Source organism: Leopardus geoffroyi, chromosome B4 (genome assembly GCF_018350155.1).
Source record: "Leopardus geoffroyi isolate Oge1 chromosome B4, O.geoffroyi_Oge1_pat1.0, whole genome shotgun sequence".
Lineage (NCBI taxonomy): Eukaryota > Metazoa > Chordata > Mammalia > Carnivora > Felidae > Leopardus > Leopardus geoffroyi.
This window is the reverse complement of record NC_059341.1, coordinates 56,523,286-56,547,350: the sequence shown is the minus strand read 5'-3', so window position 1 is coordinate 56,547,350 and position 24,065 is coordinate 56,523,286. Positions and strand designations below refer to the sequence as shown.

Genomic DNA, 24,065 nt, shown 5'->3' with positions numbered 1-24,065 from the left:
GTCTCCCTCTCTCTGACCCTCCCGTGTTCATGCTCTGTCTCTCTCTGTCTCAAAAATAAATAAACGTTAAAAAAAATTTAAAAAAAATAAAAAAAATAAAGAATCAAGTTTCATATTTTGCCAATGAAGAGGTTTTTGGTTGCATCTTGATTTATCCAGAATAGTATTAAAAATTTCTGATACCTGAAAACTTTCTAAGTAATCAAAGACAAAAAAAACAAAAACCAAAAAAAAAAAAAAAAAAAAAAACCCATATGCAATGACAATGATAAATATCAGATTCAAGACATTCTGACATTCGATATACTTAACAGTAACACCGATTGGTACTTGTCACAACTACAAAGTCCAAATACTCCTTGATACCCAGATACTAGCTCTTTCCCACCTCCCACCACACTCCCCCTCTTCTTGCTTGTGTGCTTTAGTCTCGGATTTACCCTTAAACACCCTGTTCCTTTACTTTATTGCTCTCATTGATCTACTTGGATGGAAAATAAGCTACATAATATCCAAGAGAAAAAGACTCTTGGATCAAAAAAGAATTTAAAAAAAATTTTTTTTTCAACGTTTATTTATTTTTGGGACAGAGAGAGACAGAGCATGAACGGGGGAGGGGCAGAGAGAGAGGGAGACACAGAATCGGAAACAGGCTCCAGGCTCTGAGCCATCAGCCCAGAGCCTGATGCGGGGCTCGAACTCACGGACCGCGAGATCGTGACCTGGCTGAAGTCGGACGCTCAACCGACTGCGCCACCCAGGCGCCCCCAAAAAAGAATTTTAAAAGAACTAGGACAAATAATAAGAGTGGTGGTAACTAAAGAGAGAAGACAAAGGAACTAAAATGTTTTGAGACCTCTTCTATGGACCAAGGAGATAGTACGGATATTTTACATATAGCAGAGTGAGACACATTTTGATATTGTTTGCAAGAAAAGTCACTAGAATGGCCCTATTCTGCTTTTTTTTTTTTTAACATTTATTTATTTTTGAGACACAGTGAGACAGAGCACGAGTGGGGGAGGGACAGAGAGACGGGGGGACACAGAATCCACAGCAGGCTCAAGACGGCAAGCGGTCAGCACAGAGCCAGATGTGGGGCTAGAACCCAGGAACCGTGAGATCATGACCTGAGCCGAAGTCGGACGCTTAACCGACTGAGCCACGCTGGCGCCCCTCTTTTTTTTTTTTTAACGTTTATTTATATTTGAGAGAGTGACAGTGTGTGACTAGGGGACAGGCAGAGAGTGATGGAGGGGGAATCTGAAGCAGGCTGGTTTTGTCCAGTTTTTCATGCCAAAATGGTATTCTTTGACACTGTCCTCTTTCCTAAACTCCCTGCATCAAAGTTATCTTACAAAGTCATGTTGAGTTTTATTTTTGAATATATTTCTCTTTTTTTTAATTTTTAATTAATTTATTTTTAATATATTTTTTAATGTTTTATTTATTTTTGAGAGACACAGAGAACGAGAGCAGGGGAGAGCCAGAAGGAGAAGGAGACACAGAATCTGAAGCAGGCTCCAGGCTCTGGGCTGTCAGCACAGAGCCCTAGGCAGGGCTCAAACCCAAGAACCTCAAGATCATGACCCGAGCCCAAGTTGGACACTTAACAGACTGAGCCATGCAGGCGCCACATTGAATGGCCCTATTCTTTATACAAATGTCAGGCAGGCAGAAATCTTTAAAGAGCAGAGCAAATATCTTTCATTGCTCCATCAGGTCTGTCACTCACTGTGACTCCTGAAATGTAAAGCTGGTTACCCACAGGGTGGAAGTAGATGAATTTGTATAAGGCGCTCGGGGACTTCTGTGAGAGAATACATCCTAAATATCCTCTCTGAGGATATCCTACATCCTCCTCTCTGAGATGCAGAATTAGAGAATGGTTCTGGAATGGAGAAGGCGGGCTTCATTCATTCAAGGGCCAGTGGTAGGGATAGGCAGCACGTCTCCTAAAGTTAAAATTAATGTAGAGGGGAGCCTGGGTGGCTCAGTCGGTTGAGCATCAACTTAGGCTCAGGTCATGATCTCCCAGTTCATGAGTTCGGGCCCCACATCTGGCTCACTGCTGTCAGTGCAGAGCTCACTTCAGATCCTCTGCCCAACCGCCTCTGCCCCTCCCCGACTTGTGTGCATGCATGTGTGCTCTCTCTCCCTCTCTCTCTCTCTCTCTCAAAAATACATAAACATTAAAAAAAATAATGTAGAGAAAGAAGTTGATCTGGACTGGTAGCTCTAACTCATGACACATAAATAATACAGAAGTAAGTAGAGTAAGGGGCACTTGGCATCCAACCCACACTGCATGCAGAGCTTACTTAAAAAGTCTTGGGGTGCCTGGGTGGTTCAGTCCATTAAGCGGCTGACTCTTGATTTTGACTCGGGTCGTTATCTCACAGTTTATGAGTTTGAGCCCCACGTCCAGCTCCATGCTGACTAAGCCTGCCTGGGATCCCCTTGCTCTCTGCCCCTCTACCCTCCCCTTCTCAAAAATAAATAAGTAAAATTTTTTTAAAAACTTAAAAAAAAAGTAGAGTAAGAAACATATTTATACTGTTTTCACATAAAGAATTAATTGATCATTAACATCCTCCCCTCAAGCAAGACAAAACTTTTATCTCACTTTGGATTTTCCCATCCTTCATCTTCTACTGCATTGAAATTATCTGGCAATTCGGTTCTAAATTATTTTTTTACACCATATCTCTACTTAACTGGGAAAATTACCTATGTATAAAATAAAATAAGTGTTGCTTATATTTTAAAAATAAAGGAAAATAATTTGAAATATATTGTAGTGGACAAAGCAAGAGGTATTCAAATCTCATACACTCTGCTCTATGGCCCCCGACTTCCTCTTCCTAAACCCTGACTTGGTTCCCACCTTGCTCCCTTCTCTGAACAGTTCTCACCCTTTATTTCCCACCCAGGGCCTCATTTTCCCCTTGAAATCTCACCAAGCATCTCACTTCACAGAGATGTTTTTCTGCCTCTGAATTCCTATTATATTTACCATTCGTTGTCATACTCTATTGTTACATTTTAAGTGAATAAACTAAAATGGAACTTATTTGAGAGCAGTGACTGTTCTAGATCTTTCTGTACTCTTCAAGGGACTTAATGTGGTATTTTATTTTTTAATTTTTTTAATGTGGTATTTGAGATCTCGGCTGAACATTAAACTAAAACTCTAATTTGGTCAGAACACACGAGTTCCTCCCCTATCTCTCCTTGGTTCTTTTTAGCTTAGTAACCGTCATGGACAACTGAATGTGAATCTTAGGGCTTTTATTGGTCTACCTAGCAACCAGGAAGGTTCCCAAGGATACAAACTCTGAAGACATACGCTTTTGATATGGTAATGAATGAAACTAAGGAGGTAGTCCTAAAACAGTACATTTCCATATAAAATGAAATCATATGTCAATATTAGAACTACTGTATAATTAACTGTGGCTTTATGGTCTCAGTAGGAGCTATTATTGCCCTCTTTATAATCAAACATTTTATTTTAGTCGCATCAAGCAAACATCTCTAACTTTTTAAAAATGAAATAATGAGAACTTACTAGAGGAGTACCTAGTAAGAACAACATTACAACCAATCATGTTCACATAATCCAGATTTAGCAAATTCAGTCATATTTCCTAAGGAATAAAACATTATAGAGATGAAATCCTCTTGCCTTGTTTGCCTTTATCTTTCCCCAGAAGAACAGCTATCCCGAAATTGATATGTATACGTATATATGTATATTCTTCCTATCCATGTTTTTATATATTTTACCATACTTGTATGTATCCATTAATACTGTATAATATTATTTTGCACGCTTACAAATATTACACAAATGTTATACATAGTATTCTGCACACTGCTTTTTCATTAAAAATTATCTGAGATTTAAACATGCATATATATGCAATGGATTCAATCCAATTGCTGCAAAGGAATCCATACAGTGAATAATATACAGTTTGCTTATCTACTCTCTTATTGAAAAGCATTTAGATTATTTCTAGTTTTGGGGAGGGCACCTGGTGGCTGGCTCAGTCCATAGAGCTTAGGACTTTTGATCACAGGGTGATGAGTTTGAGGCTCACGGTGGGCATAGAGCTTACTTTAAAAAAAAAAAAGATTACTTGCATTTTTAAAAAAATTAAACTAAAAGGGCAGCAGTGAAGACCTTTGTACATGACTTGACATGTGGGAGAATCCTTTTAGTGTAAATATTTGAACATGAAATAATGTTAATATGATAAATTGTTACAGATTTTCTGATGTTAGATAGACCATGCTTATAGTCATGGAATAAATCTTATCTGGTCATAATTTTTTTCAAGTTTTATTTATGACTTTGGGTCTACATTCATAAGTGAGATTTGTCTATGATGTTATTTTCTTATAGTGTTCTTTACTTTTGTTACCAAGGTTATAGAACCTTCTAAAATACTTTGAATACTTTGAATACTCTTGCTATTTCTAAAACAGCTTGATTACAACAGAATTTTTCTCACATTCAAAAAACACGGAAGGGGTGCCTGAGGGACTCAGTCGGTTAAGCAGCCAGCTTCAGCTCAGGTCATGATCTCAGGGTTCATGGGTTCAAGCCCTGTATCAGGCTGTCTGCTGTCAGCACAGAGCCCACTTCAGATCCTCGGTTCCAGTCTCTCTCTGCCCCCCTGCCCCCAGCTCACACTCTGTCTCTGAAAAATAAATAAACATTAAAAAATAAAATAAAATAAAATAAAACATAAAAAATAAAAAACTGAGGTATTCTTTGTTGATATTTTAGATTTTTCAAATGCTTTTACTTTTTAAAAATTATTTTTAATATTTATTTATTTTTGAGAAAGAGAGAGAGCACAAGCAGGGGAGGGGCTGAGAAAGGGGCACAGAGGTCCAAAGTGGGCTCTGTGCTGACAGCACAGATCCTGATGTGAGGCTAAAATTCACGAACTGGGAGATCATGACCTGAGCCAAAGTTGAACATTCAACTGACTGAGCCACCCAGGCACCCCCATTTTATTTATTTTTTATTTATTTTATTTTGAGAGAGAGAGAAAAAGAGAGAGGGGGAGAGAGAGAATCCTAAGCAGGCTCCTCACTGTCAGCACAGAGCCCAAAGCAGGGCTTGAACGTAGGAACCATAAGATGAAACTTCCACAAAACCCTGCAAATGATGAGGTTTGGGGAACTCCCAAGTTGGTGAATACATCCACATGTTACGTGGGTGGTACACCCAGCTCCACAGACTCGTGGGTTCAGTACTCTTCTGGACCTCACCCTTGTACTTCTTCATCAGGCTATTCATTTGTATCTCTTATAATAAACTGTAATAGCAAGTAAAGCATTTTCTTGGGTTCTGCAAGTTGTTCTAGCAAATTGTTGAACCTGAGTCGGGTGGGCTTGAGGGAACCCCGGTATTTGTAGCCAAGTTAGACAGAAGTGTGGCTAACCTGGGACCTGATACTTGTGACTGGCATCTGAAGTGAGATCCCACCTTAGGGGCGCCTGGGCGGCTCAGTCGGTTAAGCGTTTGACTTCAGCTCAGGTCATGATCTTGCGGTTTGTGAGTTCAAGTCCTGCATTGGGCTTTGTGCTGACACCTCAGAGCCTGGAGCCCATTTCGAATTCTGGGTCTCCCTCTCTCTCTGCCCCAACTCCGCTCATGCTCTGTCTCTCCTTCAAAAATAAATACTTAAAAAAAAGAAGAAGAAGAAGAGTGATCACTCCTGTGAGACTGATCACTTAAATCTGTGGAGTTTGACATTAGGACTGGGTAATTAGTGTCTACCTTGAATTGAATACACTTAGTTGATGCAGAGTTGGAGAAATTGTATTGGGAAAGATACCATGTATTGGTGTCAGGAGGAAAAAAATCTCTTGCCATCACTGTGGATTTGCATTCTATTTTAGTTACAATCAGTGGTATCCTGGAGCCAAATTATACTGGTTCAGAAGAGTCGTTTATTAACCTCCATGAAATTTGTGGGCTGATTGTTAACTACAGTAATACACACACACACTCCACAAATGGGTAGCATGTTTTATGTGCTATTTTGACCTTGCTTTTTAAATTAATGATGTATCTTGAATATTATTCTAATATCAGTAGAATATTTTTGTTACAGGGGTACTGCATTTTTTTTCTTTTAAGATGATCTAGTTTTGCTTTCACTATGATGGGCCTTGGTGTAGATTATTTTATTTTTATTTTACAGTATTTTATTTTGAACTTTGGTATATATCCTGATCTTCAAGATTCATGACTTTTTTCATTTCTAGGCTATCCTGCTTATTATCTCTTCAAACACTAGTCCCAGTATACTGTCTTTCTGAAACTCCTCCAATTCCTTATTATGCCATTTAACCGCATAAACATCAAACTTTCAGGTGTATTATTTTATATTTTCTAGCCACATCTATGCCCTGTGTATTTAGGGCAAACTTTTATTTAAAAGACACCCCAACATACAATGACTTAAAATGTTGTTATTTAGTGTGCTCTTAGGTAACAATCCTGAGGTGACTGAACCGAGTTTCCTGCAGGTTCTGGGGTAAACAGTCATTAAACGAATTTTATACTTTCCATCCTGTGTCTCCACCATTGCCTGGGGCAAGAGTTCTTTTTTTTGTTTTGTTTTGTTTTTTGACTGAAAAATAATTGTATACAATATTGTATTAGTTTCAGGTTAGGGCAATAGTTCTTAACCATTTTTGTGCTATAAACTCCTCTGGCACTCTATTCAAGCATATAGACCAACTCTCAAAATGATACATAAAATAAAATACATTTTTTTAATGCATAAAATGAAATACATTTAGATATAAAGGAAAGAAATTTGAGCGCCTGGGTGGCTCAGGCGGTTAAGCATCCGACTCTTGGTTTTGGCTCAGGTCATGATCTCAGGGTTCACGGGTTGGAGCCCCTCTGCACTGATAGTGCAGAGCCTGCGTGGTATTCTCTCTCTCTCTCTCTCTCTCTCTCTCTCTCTCTCTCTCTCTCTCCCTCTGTATGCCCCCTCCCACTCGTGCTATCTCTGTGTCTCTCAAACTAAATAAATAAATTTTTTTAAAAAGTTTAAAAAGAAGTTAAAAAAAATAAAGGAAACAAGGGCGCGCGGGTAGCTCAGTCGGTTAAGTGTCTAACTTTGGCTCAGGTCATGATCTCACGGTTTGTTAGTTGGAGCCCCACATCAGGCTCTCTGCTGTCCACGTACAGCCTGCTTCAGGTCCTCTGTCTGCCTCTCTCTCTGCCCCTCCCCGGCTTGCACACTCACTGTCTCAAAAATAAATAAATAAAAACATGTCAAAAAATAAAGGGAACAAATTATACCAGATTACAGTTATCAAAAGTTTTCTAAATAGTGATATAATAATAAATATACTTAATTCATTAAGCATCATAATCTAACAATGGATCTAATAACCACCATAACCTTGAAGTACGGTTGAGCATAAATGATATTTAGAGAGATCTGAAACAATTGCAATGTGATATGAAAATATTTTTGGGGTGGAAAATTCATAGGTATTGCTAATACCACAGTGTGGTTTGCTGTTTACATTCATAATTAAAGAAAATATTAGGGGTGCCTGGGTGGCGCAGTCGGTTAAGCGTCCGACTTCAGCCAGGTCACGATCTCGCGGTCCGTGAGTTCGAGCCCCGCGTCGGGCTCTGGGCTGATGGCTCAGAGCCTGGAGCCTGTTTCCGATTCTGTGTCTCCCTCTCTCTCTGCCCCTCCCCCGTTCATGCTCTGTCTCTCTCTGTCCCAAAAATAAATAAACGCTGAAAAAAAAAATATTAATTTCAGCTAGAAGCTAGTGAAGACAAGGATATAATATTTTCCCATTCAAGTTCATGAACCTGAGATTAAGAACCCCTGCACTTAGGTGTCTCTTTGGCTTGAAGCTGAGTCCTAGGCAGTGTTCTCACTTACAAAAAGGGGAAGAATTTGAAAAAATGCACACTCCACGTTTTAAAGTTCTGTTCTGAATGTGACATATAATACTTCTGCTGAATAGGACTTAGTCAATGGTGGCGTGTAGCTACAACATAAGCTGGGAAGCAGTCTTTAACTGGCAGCCACATTTCCAAATATAACTGTATTACATAATAAATTAGCAACTGGCAATCTCCTTCATGTTCTTATAAGAAAAAATAATTTCTCCAATTTTTTTTAACGTTTATTTTTTGAGAGACAGAGCGTGAGTGGGGGAGGGGCAGAGAGAGAGGGAGACAGAATCTGAAGTAGGTTTGAGCTGTCAGCACAGAGCTCCATGAGCTGCTGGAACTCACCAACTATAAGATCATGACCGGAGCGGAAGTCAGATGCTCGACTGACTGAACCACCCAGGCACTGCAATTTTTACAAGTTTTAACTTATGAACAGATATATCAGACAATGGGTTTCCATGAGCATCTCCTAATGTATAAACTTGATAAGTATTTTCAGCATTTTTATATGTTTTAGTTAGATGAAATATATTTTTAAATTGCAAACAGTGAATACAAAAAACAAGACCAAAAACAAATAAATAAATTGCAAACAGGGAATTAGCTCACCACAAAGTTGTGAATTAGGTAAAATTTATTTCTGTCTTTACATCATTCTCATTTCTTTTTCTTTTTAATTTAACTTTTTCTTTTTTCTTTTTAATTTTTTTTTAACGTTTATTTATTTTTGAGACAGAGAGAGACAGAGCATGAACGGGGGAGGGTCAGAGAGAGGGAGACGCAGAATCTGAAACAGGCTTCAGGCTCTGAGCTGTCAGCACAGAGCCTGACGCGGGGCTCGAACTCACGGACCACGAGATCATGACCTGAGCCGAAGTCGGCCGCTTAACCGACTGAGCCACCCAGGCGCCCCTTAACTTTTTCTTTTAAGAGAGAGAGCATGCATGTGTGTGTGGGGGGGGGGGGTGGGAAGAGGAAGAGGGAGAGAGAGAACCTTAAGCAGGCTACATGCCCAGTGCAGAGCCCCACACAGGGCTCAATCTCACAACTGTGAGATCATGACCTGAGCCGAAATCAAGAGTTGGACGCTTAACTGACTGAGCCACCCAGATACCCCTACGACACTCTCATTTCTATGCATTTTTAAAACATCCTCTCCTCTTCTCTCCCATTTGATGAACCTGCATTTTTCAGCATTTCCATTTTTATTTTGAAAAATTTCAAACATACAGGAAAGGTGAAAAAATAGTACAATACCTATACACCCTCCACGTAGATTAAAAAATGTTTAATTGTTAACATTTGCTTAATCTCTCTTTATTTTATTTATATATATGTTTGTCACAAGCACATTATGAGTGCACAGACATGAGTTGTGTCTTTCCACAGTGTTAGCTTTATTCAATCACAAAACAAGGCTAACATAATTGTAAGCAGGTCCAAGATTCCAAACTCAATGCCATTTTGTTACACATTTAACTTGGTTTCATACATATCACACAAAGTAAAGCACACTACAAACAAGATACAGCAAGAGGTGAGAAGTTGAGAAACCCAACTCAAAGTCCATCTACGAATGCATAGTAGAGATGAGGCCTCAGTCTGGTCTGGTCAGCTCTCCGTGCATACTGCTAATTATATTCTAGCAGTGGAGGATCTCTGCTATGCTCAGAGACCAGTCAGCCAGAGCTTTGGCACCAGTTGCCTTTTCAGTGTGGTCAGATGGGAAAGGGTTAGTGTCTGGAGAGTCTGACAGTTTGCTGCAAAAGTCACCCCTTTTTAAAGGAGTTTAATCAGCCTTGGGCCTTTCGAGGCCTCTTCAGGTTCTGCTGGTCATCAGTTCTGGGCATCATCAGTCTGTGCCGGTTTCAGCATTATCTGGTCTTAGCTGCAACACTCTTGGTTGCCTGACATGAGTCACTGCTTGATGTAAGTGACTCCATCTTGCCCTCTACAATATTTTTAAACAATTTGAATGTAAGTTACAGATATCATGAAACTTCACCCGTAGATACTTCAGCATGTATCTCCAAAGAAATAAGGACATCCCACAGTATAACTACATTATCACTCTTAAGAAAATTAACAATAATTCTGTAATATCTAATATCCTTTCCACATTTAAATTTTCCTAATCATTGAAAAAACATTTTCATAGGTGTGCCAGGCTGGCTCAGTTTTGATAGAGCATGTGACTCTTGATCTCAGGGTCATGGGTTCAAGCCCCACATTGGGTGTGGAGCCTAGTTAAAATAAAAAAAAATAATAATAATAAAAAAAAGTTTTGTATAGCTAGTTTTTCTGTAATATGCATCTCTTAGTTTGGTGACAGACCTTTTCAACTTTGAACAAACCTCCTTTGCATCTAAGTAATGTCTGTGTTTATCTAGACTTTTTATTTCTACTTGTGGATTTAAAGGTTTTTATATCTAATTAATACAAAGACAGGAAGGGAGAAGACTTGGGTTTTTTCCATTTTATTAAGTGGATCTTTTGCTCGAACCTAATATTGAATTAAACCTAATACTATTGCTGAACAGATATAGGTCTTAGCGACTTTAAATACAAAGAGGTGGATTACAAGGTATTCTGGGACTATGTATGCCCATTTTAGGCCATATTTGACATCTTGGCTTTCTGTTCAATTTTTCAAGATTTTCAAGATTCTACCAATATTTATTGAGTAGTCAATATGTGCTGGGGACATATAATTAAGATGGACATGGTGTCTGTCCTCAAGGGAGAGAGATCAGTTAATTAATATTTTCAATTGGAAATATTGGAACTGTACTATACAACAGGCTCAGAACTGGTATTCTCTTTAATCCCAGCCCACAATCCTTTCATATTCCCTACCCCTGAGATTCCACATGTCAGAGATCTGAGTGTCATTATTAAATGCCATCTCCCCCTTCCGGTGCTTTATCCTGGTGCTCCAGTTCTCCAATCCTGCAGCATTGGTGTTATGTATTCACCTCAAACCACTGATATACAACTTCTAGGCACAAAGGTTCTGGAGTCTCAAACTCTTTGGTCCCAAGACTAATGGATTATGACCAGGGAAAAGAGAGTAACTGCTCAAATGTTTTAATCAGCTATTTCTGTAATAATGCTTCAGAATACACCACTCCAAACTCAGTGGTTTAAAACTACAAGCATTCAAAAATAAATAAATAGGGATGACTGGCTGGCTCAGTTGCAAGAGTATGTGACTCTGATGTTGGGGTTGTGAGTTTGAGCACCATGTTAGGTGTAGAGATTACCTTTAAGAAAGAAAGAAAGAAAGAAAGAAAGAAAGAAAGAAAGAAAGAAAGAAAGAAAGAAATTTACAACTACAAGCATTCATTTTTCTCTTAAGGATCTGTAGGTTGCTTGCTCCTTTACTATTCTAGGCAAGATTCTTATTTCTAGACTCTGGGTTCCAAGTTCTATGTTGCAGGTTAGGGTTCAGGTGTGCTCCATGTTTCTACAGCAGCCACTCAGGTCAAATCACCACAGCACAAGAAAACAAGATAAACTTTGCAGGCACATGAAAAGCCTGTGCTCACATAATTTCCTATTACATCATATTCTGTTGGTTTAAAGCAAGTCACATGGCCAAGCCCCAAATCAGTAGCACAGGAAAATAGAGTCTAAGCCAAGTTAGAAGGGAAATGAAGTGAATTTTTTGTGGAGCATTAACGTGTTACATCAAGATTCCTAGGAAAAAAGGCACGGAAAAGGATAGAAAGAAGAGATTCCCAAGGGTAGGACAAAGAACAGCTAAACTCTGGCCATGATTGAAGATGGGATAGTACCCCCAAAAGATTAACTATCAGGAAGTAATATGGAGGACCCATTGCAGTGGGTGTGATGAATAGTGATGAAATGCTACAAGATATCACACACAAAAAAAATCACAAACATTGTTACTGCTGAGAAAGATGAAGAATCAACAAAAGAGGAAAATATTAAAATTTTATTTTTTATTGTATATGATAAATTACAGCTATTTGTGTGGGCTGCTTTCCTTTTATGATTCCCAATCTCTAGGCACAGTAACTACCACAAATATCATTAAATATGTCAAATTGTGTTATTTTAGTTATAGAAGAAGGTTTTATATACTGAGCGTTTATAGATTTTTGTCATGCAATTTGATTTTTTGCTCATAACTAGAGGGATCTATAATCTAAACTAGAGTGGAAGCTAGGAGAATAGAAATAAAAGAACATATTTAATAGCTATTTTGCAGAAACGATTAACAAAATAATTGGATAAATAATTGGATTCAATTTAAGAGATGGATAAATCCAAGATATTTTTGTATGCAAGCCTAATGTGACTTCTTGAACAGTACAATCAACAAAAGCCAAAGAGCTGTGGGGGGTCTGAGAAATAATTTATGATATTGTGATTTAAAATAAAAAGTATATATCTGGTCTTTGTCACATTCCTGGCACAGAGCTCCTGAAACCCTTGTAAATTCCTAAGAGATGAGAGTACTGGGAGACTCTTTTGTTCTAATGGGGCAACTCTAGGTGGACTCCTGGATGCCCCGAAAGGTAGGCTGATAACCAGAAAGACCAAGCTATGATTAGAAGTTTGGAATTTGTAGCCCCACACCCCATACCTCAGCAGAGAGAGGCTGGAAATGGAGTTAATAAATGATCGTTAGTACATGAGGAAGCCTCCAGAAAATCCCTATAGTATGGGGTTCAGAGTGCTTCCAGGGTCGGTGTTCACATCCACATACCCCAGTTCCCCAGAGGCAGAAGCTCCTGTGTTCAGGATGCTTCCATACCTTGCACTATAATATCTCTTCATCTGGCTTTTCATCTGTATCTTTCATTACACCACTTAATAAACTGGTAAACATGTTTCCCTGGGTTTTGTGAGCTACTTTATCAAATTAATTGAACCTGAGATGAGAAAGGGGGTCATGGGAACCTCAGATTTATTGCTGGTCAGAAGTGCAGGTGACAACCTGCACTTGTGATTGATATCTGAACTGGGTGGGAGTAGTTTTGTGGGACAAAGCCCTTATACTGTGGGATCGGATGCTAACTGCAGGTGGATAGGGTCAGAATTGAACTGAGTTGAGTTAAACTGTAGGACACCCAGCTGGTGTCAGAGATTTGCTTGGTATGGAGAAAAAACTCCCACATAACTGAAATTGAGTGCAGAATCTTAAACTCCAAAAAGGACTGTCAACAATTCTTCTTACAACACACGCTGCTCCTCTCATCCATATTGCCTTGTGACTTGTTTTGACCAATGGACTATAGCAAAAGTTATATTGTGCAGTTATGCTGTACAGTTATGGACCTTTCCTTCAAGGGGTCATCTTGAATGTTTCAGCTTCATCTGAGCTCCCAGCTGAATGTAGCCATAAGAGTAATCCTAGTCAACAAATACCATGTTAACAGATTTGCTATTCAGTTGAGCCTAGCCAACTCAAAGAATCATGAGAAATTATAAATAATTGTGTTAAGCCATTAAGTTTGGGGATAGTTTGGGAGCCAGTAATAGAGAACTCATAGAGAAATTGGTACTGAGTATGGAATTCAGTTACAACAAAAAGCATAAGATATGCAGCATTAGCTTTTGGACTGGGTGGTGGACAGAGAATGGACAGATACAAGGAGACTATTGGGGGAGGCCGGAAAAGCAGCCTTTATCTCATGAATAAAGATAAGAGAAATAGCAAAAATAAAATTTATTGGAGATTGGAAGGGGAACCATGTATGTATGGGTGTAGTAGCAGAACAATTAGCAAGTCTGCTAACTGTAGTAGCTTGGAAGAGAAAAAGTATTCAGTGAACCTATAGATCTGTTTATGCAGATTTCCAGACAGAATATTAAAATTGTCAATCGGTCTCTTTTAGCAAAAACATATGATAAAGTATTCAAGAGAAAGGTGAGGGTAAAAAGGGATTGTTCAATTTTCAAGTGGAATTTAGAGGACATATACAGTCTATGACAGTCTTCCCAGCAGGCAAAAATGTCTCAAGGCAAGAGATATTCTCAGGGCAAAGTTAAAATTCAGAGCTCTGCCAGTAAAATGCAGTCATGATCAAGTCAATGGTGCAGCTGTAAGAACTTCTGTTAAGACTTCAGAGTGACTTAAGGAAGTGTCATACAAACCCATAGAGTTCCATGGGAAGGTTTCTAAGAATCCTAAGGACGTCGTCCCACGGTAGCCTAATGTGCCCCAAGAAGAGAGAGGGCTGTCTTGGAAACAACTATCAATATGGCTTTTGAAGCACAGAGTGAACCCCAGAATGATTTATATAAAACTTCCAAAGTCATTAAAAGAACTGCCCCAGCAAAAGCATCATCTTCTTGTACCAAGGAACAAAGACAGTTCACTTTGAAAGAAGCCTCTAGACCCTAAACTTCTAATGGAAGAAAGCAGGCTGCGAGAATTACTTATGTAAACAAAAAAAATGATAACTTAGGCAGAGCAAAGATCCCAAAGAGTCCAAAACCAAGAATCAATAGAACAGTGAATTCAGAAAATTCCCAGAGAACGGAACTAGGACCCACGTCTGGAGTTTGGAGCATGGCCACGTATGCTGGCCAGGTTTCAGAAATGGACCATGACTACTGTGTGGTCTTATGTTTCCTGCTTTCAGGACATGAGTTTCTCTTGTAGTTGCTCTATCCTTTTCTCACCCATGTCAGGATGGGCGGTGGGGAGACAGGTGTTTTTAACTTGCAGATCTCCAGATCAAGGTTAACTGAACCTGAGGAGTCTCATCCTCATCTGGATTTAGTACAGATGACAAGATCTTGGATTTTGGGCTAGCAAAGTAACGGGATGAAATCTGGGGGGAGCGGGGTAGATTAATGTATTTTGCATATGAGTGGAAGATAAATTCTAGATGATAGACTGTGGGAAGACAGCTAAAGACAGCTGCCAACAATCCCTCCTAACTTTGCATGTGCATGTCACTCCACCAATCAAAAGTAGAATCCAATTCTCCTCCCTGCTCCCTCCCTGAACTTGAACTAGATTGTGGCTTGTTTTGATTTACAGAATGTGTTAGAAGGGACATTCTAGAACACCCAAACACAAACCTTCAGAAGCTTCTGCTTTGAAGGGATCCAGCTACCACGTAAATAAGCTTGGACTAGACTACTGAGTAGTAAGAGACCAGGGGCTTCAAGTGAGAAATTCTGGCTTCCACACTCCATGCAAAGGCTCCAGATGTATGAGGACGGCAGTCTGGAATATTTTAGCCTGGCTTAGCTCCCAGATATACCAACGACTTCACCTGACACTATATGAACAGAGAACCCATTGCCACTGAGCCCTCCAAAAAACTGCGGAATCATGAACAAATAAATGACTGCTTTTAAAAAACACTAATTATTGGAGTGGTTTATTATGCAACAATAATTAATGAAAACAGGATACAGGAGAACATTTTGGGGATGGTGGAACACATTTAGGGAAACAATGATTTATAATTGCGGCTTCAAACATGCTGAATTTGAGATCAGGGTGGGCTATTTAAATAAATATTCTGCTGCCAAATTTCTAACACCTTTAAGAAGAGTAAAACAAGATTATTCATTTATACAATAACTTAAACACTAATTTATACAATAATTATTCACTGATAATCTATTATGTGCCGGGCTGTATGCAGGGGTTGAATGACAATGTGTTTCAAGACGACTTAAATTATCTTAGCCTGTCAGTAATTTTCAGAATATTTCTGTAAATATTGGTAGCATCTACCAATTTAAGGTAGGCAGGGCTATTTTTCTACTTTCCCCTCTCATCCCTTCCTAACAGACTTGATATCAATGATATCTTACAGTAAAAGTAAGTCGTAGACCAAATTGTGACAAATGTATAACATATAGGAATTGTCTTTCCTTGACAAGAATGCAGAATTCTATTAAGAAATACATATTAAGGGGCGCCTGGGTGGCGCAGTCGGTTAAGCATCCGACTTCAGCCAGGTCACGATCTCGCAGTCCGTGAGTTCAAGCCCCGCGTCAGGCTCTGGGCTGATGGCTCAGAGCCTGGAGCCTGTTTCCGATTCTGTGTCTCCCTCTCTCTCTGCCCCTCCCCCGTTCATGCTCTGTCTCTCTCTGTCCCAAAAATAAATAAACGTTGAAAAAAAAAATTAAAAAAAAAGAGAAATACATATTAAGATGATGAAGCAAACCAAAATCATAGTATTAATATTTTTATGGTATGTTTGGGAATAAGCTGTTTGTCTTTGGTATATTTGAATGTTTTATATTTTAATGTTTTAAGGAGTTTGAAATATTTAATATTTTACAGATTGTCTTCATGACTCTATTTTTTATTTAAGAGAGAGAGAGCATGAGTTGGGGAGAGAGGTGGGGGGGGAGGGGGAGAGAGAGAGAGAGAGAGAGAGAGAGAGAGAGAGAGAGAGAGAGAGAGAGAGAGAATCTCAAGTAGGCTCCCATGACCCTGGGATCATGACCTGAGTCAAAATCAAGAGTCGGCTGCTCACCCAACTGAGCCCAAGGCACCCCTCAGCAAATGAGGTAGATTCCAAGATCTCTAGGAAGGGCTGGATGTAGGTTTTTGTGGGGCCTGAAGTTTACACATCTCCTTTTGCTGACCCTTCATTTTTATTTCCCAAATAAATCTTATTCCTTAACCATGACAGATGACCACTGTGGAATTCACTTTCACCCTCTTTAAGTTCTACTATTTATGCGCTGAGTCAGTGCTATTACTCTACATCTCTTTCACATGCAGCTATAGAGAAAATTAATTTGAAACTTTATCCTGGTCAAATACAATGGAAGTGTAAGAAATAGCCCTGCAGTCACAATTGGGTATAAATGGAATATAAGAAGCTTAGAAAGATACCTAAAATAATTAAGTTAGAAATTGTCATTCCTATCAGCAAATTATGAAAGATCTGAAAAATATCTTTGGAATAAAAGTGGCTATTGCTGCAAATTATGTGTTTTTGCACTCTATAATCCCATTTCATTTATGTGATTAACTTGCCTTTTTTAATTTTGAATCTTTATTTTTATTTTTATCTTATTTATTTTTGCTGTTGAAACACACAGTCCTATCTCAATATTTCTTTTCTTTTCTTGTTTTTTTTTTTTTTAATTTAAATTCTAGGTAGTTAACATACAATGTAGTATTGGTTTCAGGAGTAGATTTTAGTGATTCATCACTTACATATAGCACCCAGTGCTCATTCCCAAAAGCGCCCTCCTTAATGCCCATTGTAGCAGGATTCTCACACAGAGTCATGACACCTAGGCTTTTCTTTCCAGGAAGCCACTTTATTCATGCCAGCACTGCTCAGTTGGGTTCGTACCCAAAGAATTGAGCCCCAAATGCCACGTGGCATAGTTTTTTATATATTTTCTACTACTTTGTCTCCCATACATGGTAACACACAAACATGTAGTCTGATTAAGTAGTCTCATGTTACAAGGTCTTGAGGGATGTTGTCACATAAGCGTATAGTCAGGTTGTCTTTGGGTTGTTGTTTTTTTTTTCTTTAGGGAGGGGTCCCTACCACACCCGTCACCCACTTAACCCATTCCCCCAACAACTTGCCTTTATTTTTAATGCAAGGTTTTCAAGAGTAAACCTATCTTGAGCTGGAAAAAAAATCGAAGTATATGGACTTCAGTTTCTACAAATGCCCCAGAGTGATAAGTAGTTTTAGCAAGAAGGCTAAAGAGAGGTTTGTAGTCCTGGCTCTGCCTTTTACCTGCCATGTTACTTCACTCTCACTCATCTGTAAAGTGGAGATAGTACAGCTTACTGTGCCAACCAGACCAAGTCATGTTGTAATTTAGCTGAACTAAGTGGATGTGAAAAGCTCTCTATAATTCAGAGGTGAGGTATTATTGTATTTATCACATAGACACTGTTCCCTAATACCTAACACACTCACAGCACCCCTTACACCAGGAATATGCTGTTCTATCTGTTTTGCGTATTCATTTAAAAAAATTTTTTTTAATGTTTATTTATTTTTGACAGAGAGAGAGACAGGCAGACAGAGCATGAGTGGGGGAGAGGCAGACAGAGCGGGAGATACAGAATCTGAAGCAGGCTCTAAGCTCCGAGCTCCGAGCTGTTAGCACAGAGCCCCACGCGGGGCTCGAACTCATGAACCACAAGATCATGACCTGAGCCAAAGTCGGACGCTCAACCTACTGAGCCACCCAGGCACCCCCTGTTTTGCCTATTCAAATTACACTTCCCCTTAAGCCCATGTTCAAGAGCTATCACCTCCTAGATCTTTCACTGAACATTCTATCTGAAGTCTTTTTATGTATATATATAGAGAGACATATATATGTCTATATCTATTGTTTATTTCCTTGGATCAATTGTATCTCTTTTTAAATATAACACAAAGTCACGTATTGAAGGAAGGAAGGATACAGCATTTAACTTTATGCATTAATTGGATGTCTATCTATCCTTTGCTAGGCAATGTGAGGACTCTGAGACACTCTTCCTGTTTCAAAAGTATCATAATGTAGTAGCAGAAATATGACATTTTGTTTATTAACTATTCACTGTTACTACTATTAAATACTATAAAATCATTAGCATCTGGATGGTATCTGAAGCCCAAAGAGTAAAGGGACTTGATCTGACAAGAATGAAGAGAAAAGAGACTGTAGAGAAAAGAAGGCCCAAGACAAAGCCTTAGGAAATCAGTATGTAAGAGATCAGGGGAGGATGCAGAGAATCCAGGGAAGGCTGTGAACATAAAAGTTTTCTAGAAAGAAAGAAAGAAAGAAAGAAAGAAAGAAAGAAAGAAAGAAAGAAAGAAAGAAAGAAAGAAAGAAAGAAAGAAAGAGTCTGTTTTTTAAAAGTGAACATGAAAAAAAAAGTTCAACATCATAAGTCATCAGGGAAATGTAAATTAAAACTAAAATAAGATACTACTGCCCATCCATTGCAGTAGTTAAAATGAAAAAAACAAAAAAACAAAAAAACTGACAACGTCATGTGTTGGAGAGAATATGAAGGAACTTGATTCAAAGATTTCTGGAGTGACCCTTTTGGAAAACAGTTTGGCATTTAAAAAAAAAATGAAATTAAAAATACCCTTATAGCACAAACCAACAATTCTACTCTTTGGTATTTATCCAAGGAAATGAAAACATACACCTACATAAGGACTTGATCCTGAATATTTATAGCAAGTTTATTTTTAATTGTTCTAAGCTGGATCCAGCCCAAATGTCCATCAAAGGGTGAATGGATAAACAAGTATGTTCTCTTTTTTAAAAAATTTGTATTGTTTTTAATTTAAATCCAAGTTAACTAACATAGTATGTAATAATGATTTCAGGAATAGAATTTAGTGATTCCATATAATACCCAGTGCTCATCCCAACAAGTGCCCTCCTTAATGCCCCTCACCCATTTAGCCCATCCCCCCCACCCAAAACCCCTCCAGCAACCCTCAGTTTGTTCTCTGTATTTAAGAATCTCTTATCATTCGTCTTCCTCTCTGTACACTATTGTTGCTTACCACCCCTTGTGTTCATCTGTTTTGGATCTTAAATTCCACATACTAATGGAATCATATGATATTTTTCTTTCTCTGACTGACTTGTTTCACTTAGCATAATACCTTCTCATTCCATCCGTGTTGTTGCAAATGGCAAGATTTCATTCTTTCTGATTGCGGAGTAATATTCCATTGTATATATATATACCACATCTTCTTTATCCATTCATCAGTCAGTGGACATTTGGGCTCCTTCCATACTTCGGCTATTGTTGATAGTGCTGCTATAAATATTGGGGTGCATGTGCTCCTTCAAATAAGCATTTTTGTCCTTTGGGTAAATACCTGGTAGTGCAATTGCTGGGTCATAGGGTAGATCTATTTTTAATTTTTTTAGGAAACTCCATACTGTTTTCCAGAGTGGCTGCACCAGTTTGCATGCTCACCAGAAATGTAAAAGGGTTCCTCTTTCTCCACATCCTTGCCAACATCTGTTGCTGCATGAATGTTCAAGTTTGCTATTCTGACAGGTGTAAGGTGGTATCTCATTGTGGTTTTGACTTGTATTTCCCTGATGATGAGTGATGCTGAACATTTTTTCATGTGTCTGTTACCTATCTGGATGTCTTCTTCAGAAAAGTGTCTATTCATGTCTTTTGCCCATTTCTTCCCTAGATTATTTGGTTTTGGGTGTTGAGCTTGATAAATTCTTTACAGATTTTGGATACTAACCCTTTATTTGATATGTCGTTTGCAAATATCCTCTCCCATTCCATCGGTTGCCTTGTAGTTTTGCTGATTGTTTCCTTTGCCGTGCAGAAGCTTTTTATTTTTATGAGGTCCCAATAGTTCATTTTTGCTTTTGTTTCCCTTGTCTCTGGAGATATGTCAAGTACGAAGTTGCTGTAGCAGAGGTCAAATAGGTTGTTGCCTGTTTTCTCCTCTAGGATTTTGATAGCTTCCTGTCTTACCTTTAGGTCTTTCATCCATTTTGAGTTTATTTTTGTGTATGGTGTAAGAAGGTGGTCCAGGTTCGTTCTGCATGTCGCTGTCCAGTTTTCCCAACACCATTTACTGAAAAGACTGTCTTTTTTCCATTGGATATTCTTTCCTGTTTTTGTCAAAGATTAGTTGGCCATAGCTTTGTGGGTCTATTTCTGGGTTCTCTATTCTTTTCATTGATCTGAATGTCTGTTTTTGTGCCAGTACCATACTGTCTTGAAGATTATAGCTTTGTAATACAGCTTGAAGTCCAGAATGGTGATGCCTCCAGCTTCAGTTTTCTTTTTCAGGATTGCTTTGGCTATTCGGAGTGTTTTTTGGTTCCATACACATTTTAGGATTGATTGTTCTAGCTCTGTGAAGAATGCTAGTGTCATTTTGATAGGGATTGCACAAATATGTTTCCTTTTGTTGCTAAGTCGTATTTCATCATATGGATGTACCATTAAATGTACCATAATTATTTTCTTTTACTAGCTGATAGACATTGAGTTGTTTCCAATTTTGGGTGATTAAAATAAAGCTATAAATATTCATGTAGAAGTCTGTGTATGGCCACAAGTTTTCATTTCATATGGGTAAACATCTAGGAGCGAGACTGTTAAAGTATATGTTAAAGGTATATTTCACTTTATAAGAAACTGCCAAATAATCTAAAATGGCTGTACAGGGGCACCTGGCTGGCTCAGTCGGTAGAGCATATAACTCTTGATCTTGGGGTTGTGAGCTCGAGTCCCACATTGAGTACAGAAATTACTTAAAAATAAACTTTATTTAGTTATTTATTAAAATTTTTTTTTAATTTTTATTTACTTTTGAGAGAGAGCCCCACATTGACAGAGAGAGAAAAAGAGAGAGAGAGAGACAGAGAGACAGAGCATGACTGGGGGAGGGGCTTGGATCATTGTTTTTACCATGATGTTGTGACTCATCAGCATTTGTATTTGCATAATCTTCGAAAAATTAGGTTTCAATGTTGAAATTTGTAAATGAAATTTACAATAGTCTTCACAATGTCATATGCTCAGATGTTACACCTTAGACAGAATGACCTTCCAAAAGCTTAACTTTGATTCCATGAATTAGATGAAAAAAAAAAAACCATTATTGAGATGAATGGATTTTCTGTTTGAAGCATCTGATAACACTGGCATAAAAACAAGCATCATTTGGGGCATCTGGGTGACTCAGTTGGTTAAGTGTCCAATTTTTGGTTTCGCTCAGGTCATGATCTCACAGTTCATGAGTTCAAGCCCCACATCAGGCTTCACGCTGTCAGTGTGGACCCTGCTTGGGATTCTCTCTCTCTCTCTCTCTCTCTCTCTCTCTCTGGCTCTCCCCTGATTGTACTCTCTCTCTCTCAAATAAATATATAAAAACTTTTTTTACGAAACAGGCATCATTTAACTGTTTGTAAAGTTCTTGTTCTGCTATTTGATATAGCACATTAATAACTATTGTTCCACTTTTCATAAGTGCACAGAAAAGGATCCAATAAAAAATAAGTGAAATTAATTGAAACAGTCATTTGATCTAATGCATCACATAGTGATAAGTAAATGGGCTTTCTACATTTGCTCATGTTAAATTTTTGTCTGTCAGCATAGGCTTTAAAAAAAAAAGTACTTACTTTTGAAGTAGATGCCAATGCTTCTTAAACTGATTAGTGTCTTCTGGATTTTAGATAGTCATTACTATCACTATGGCCCCCATGGTGAATGTAAATAGTGGCAAACACATTATGTAAGTTACACTTCCATCATCAATGGTAATATAGTACTTAATTTTTCATTAAATATGCATGTTACAGGTTGAATTATGTTGTATTCCTCTCCAAAATTCATATATATTGAAGTCTTAGCCTCCAGTACCTCAGAATGTATTCTTATTTGGGATTAGAGTTTTGTAGATTTAATTAGCTAAGATGAGAGGCACCTGGGTGAGTCAGTCAATCGAGCATCTGACTCTATGTTTTGGCTCAGGTCATGTTCTCACAGTTAAGACTGAGCCCCCAGTGGAACTCTGCACTGAGTGTGGAGCCTGCTTGGAATTCTCTCTCACTCTCCCTCTGTCTTTCTCTCTCTCTCAAAATAAATAGATAAAATTAAAAAAAAAATTAGTTAAGATGAGGTCATACTGAAGTGGGGTGGACCCCTAATCTAATACGACTAGTGTCCTTATAAAAAGTGTAAATCTGGATACAGGCATGCACACAAGGAGAATATCGTATGAAGATAAGGAAAGAGATTGGGGTGATGTTTCTAAATGCCAAAGATTGCTAGCAATCAAAAAGCTAGGGGACGGGCATAGATTCTCCCTCACAGCCCTCAGAAAAATCTCACCGTCCCAATACTTCAATTTCAGACTTCTAGCCTCCAGAACTGTGAGGCAAAAAAATTCCTGTTGTTCAAGTGATCCAGTTTGTGATACTTTGTTATACGGCAGCCCTAGAAAACTAACAGCTGAATCCATGCGCTAGAGGTAACCATATAATGCAAAACTCTCTTAATTTACTATCACATAAGAGAAAATGCTAATTTAAAAAGGAATAAAACTGTGATACTTGAAGCTTATATACACATTATTTTTTTTGTAAGTTTTACTTATTTAAGTAATCTCTACACCCAATGTGGGGCTCGAACCATGACCCCGAGATCAAGAATTGCATGTTCTTCCCACTGAGATAGCCTGGAGCAACTTGTATATGCATTATTAAAACTCAATAGTATTGGTAACAAGGTCTTTTTTTTTTAGAGCTCTTATTTTAGAAGGAGAGAGTGCACAAGCGGGGAGAGGGGCAGAAGGAGAAAGAGAGAATCTTAAGTAGGCTCCATGCTCAGTGTGGTGCTCGATGTGGGGCTTGATCCCACAACTCTGGGATTGTAACCTGAGCCCAAATCAAGAGTTGGATGCTCAACCGACTGAGCCACCCAGGTTTGCTAGTGAGTGAAGTCTTCTTATAGTCTAGCCCCAGTCAGGCTACCAAATGACTGCAAACACATGAGTAACCCCAAGCAAGAGCTACAAAAGAATCTCCCACTTAAGCCCAGCCCAGATTTGTGTGATGCATGGAATTATGAGCAAATAAATGGATATTGTTTTGAGCCACTACATTTGGGGTCTGATTTTTATGCAGCAATGCATAACTAAAGCATCATTGTAAAGATTTGGGCTTTTACTCTGAATGAAATGGTTCTATGAACTGAATTGTTTCTCTTCCCTGCCCACCCCTCATTCATATTTTGAAGACCTCACACCTCATGTGACTGTATTAAAGACAGAGACTTTATACAGATAAGTGAGGTTAAACGAGTTCACAAGGATAGGGCTCTGATCCAATAGGATTAACGTCCTTATAAGAAAAGACACCAGAGGGGTGCCTGCCTGGCTCAGTCATTGGAGAATGTGACTCTTGATCTAAGGGTTGTGAGTTTGAGTCTCATATTGGAGATGGAGATTACTTAAAAATGAATCTTTAAAAAAAGAAAAGAAAAAAAAAAGGCACGAGAGAACTTCTTCACATTTTCTCTGACAGGTGAAGATACAGTGAGAAGACAGTCTTCACAGAAGAGACCTTTCACCAGAATCCACCCAGGTTGGAACCCTGATCTTGGACT

The 24,065-nt window shown here is 38.5% G+C and overlaps 1 long non-coding RNA gene across 3 annotated transcripts in view; it reads right to left on the bottom strand.

Annotated features, from left to right (window-relative positions):
- The window catches only part of LOC123590385, a 67,265-nt gene that overhangs the window by 16,187 nt on the left and 27,013 nt on the right, over nt 1-24,065 (bottom strand). Inside the window, exon 3 of one of the 3 annotated variants that reach the window (XR_006708739.1) lies at nt 4,660-4,709. The exons of 1 other annotated variant lie outside the window; for it this stretch is intronic. This is a non-coding gene — a long non-coding RNA (uncharacterized LOC123590385). Of the gene's footprint in view, nt 1-4,659; nt 4,710-9,336; nt 9,915-24,065 lie in introns of those variants that run through there. One more of the 3 variants, XR_006708737.1, reaches the window with a different exon arrangement.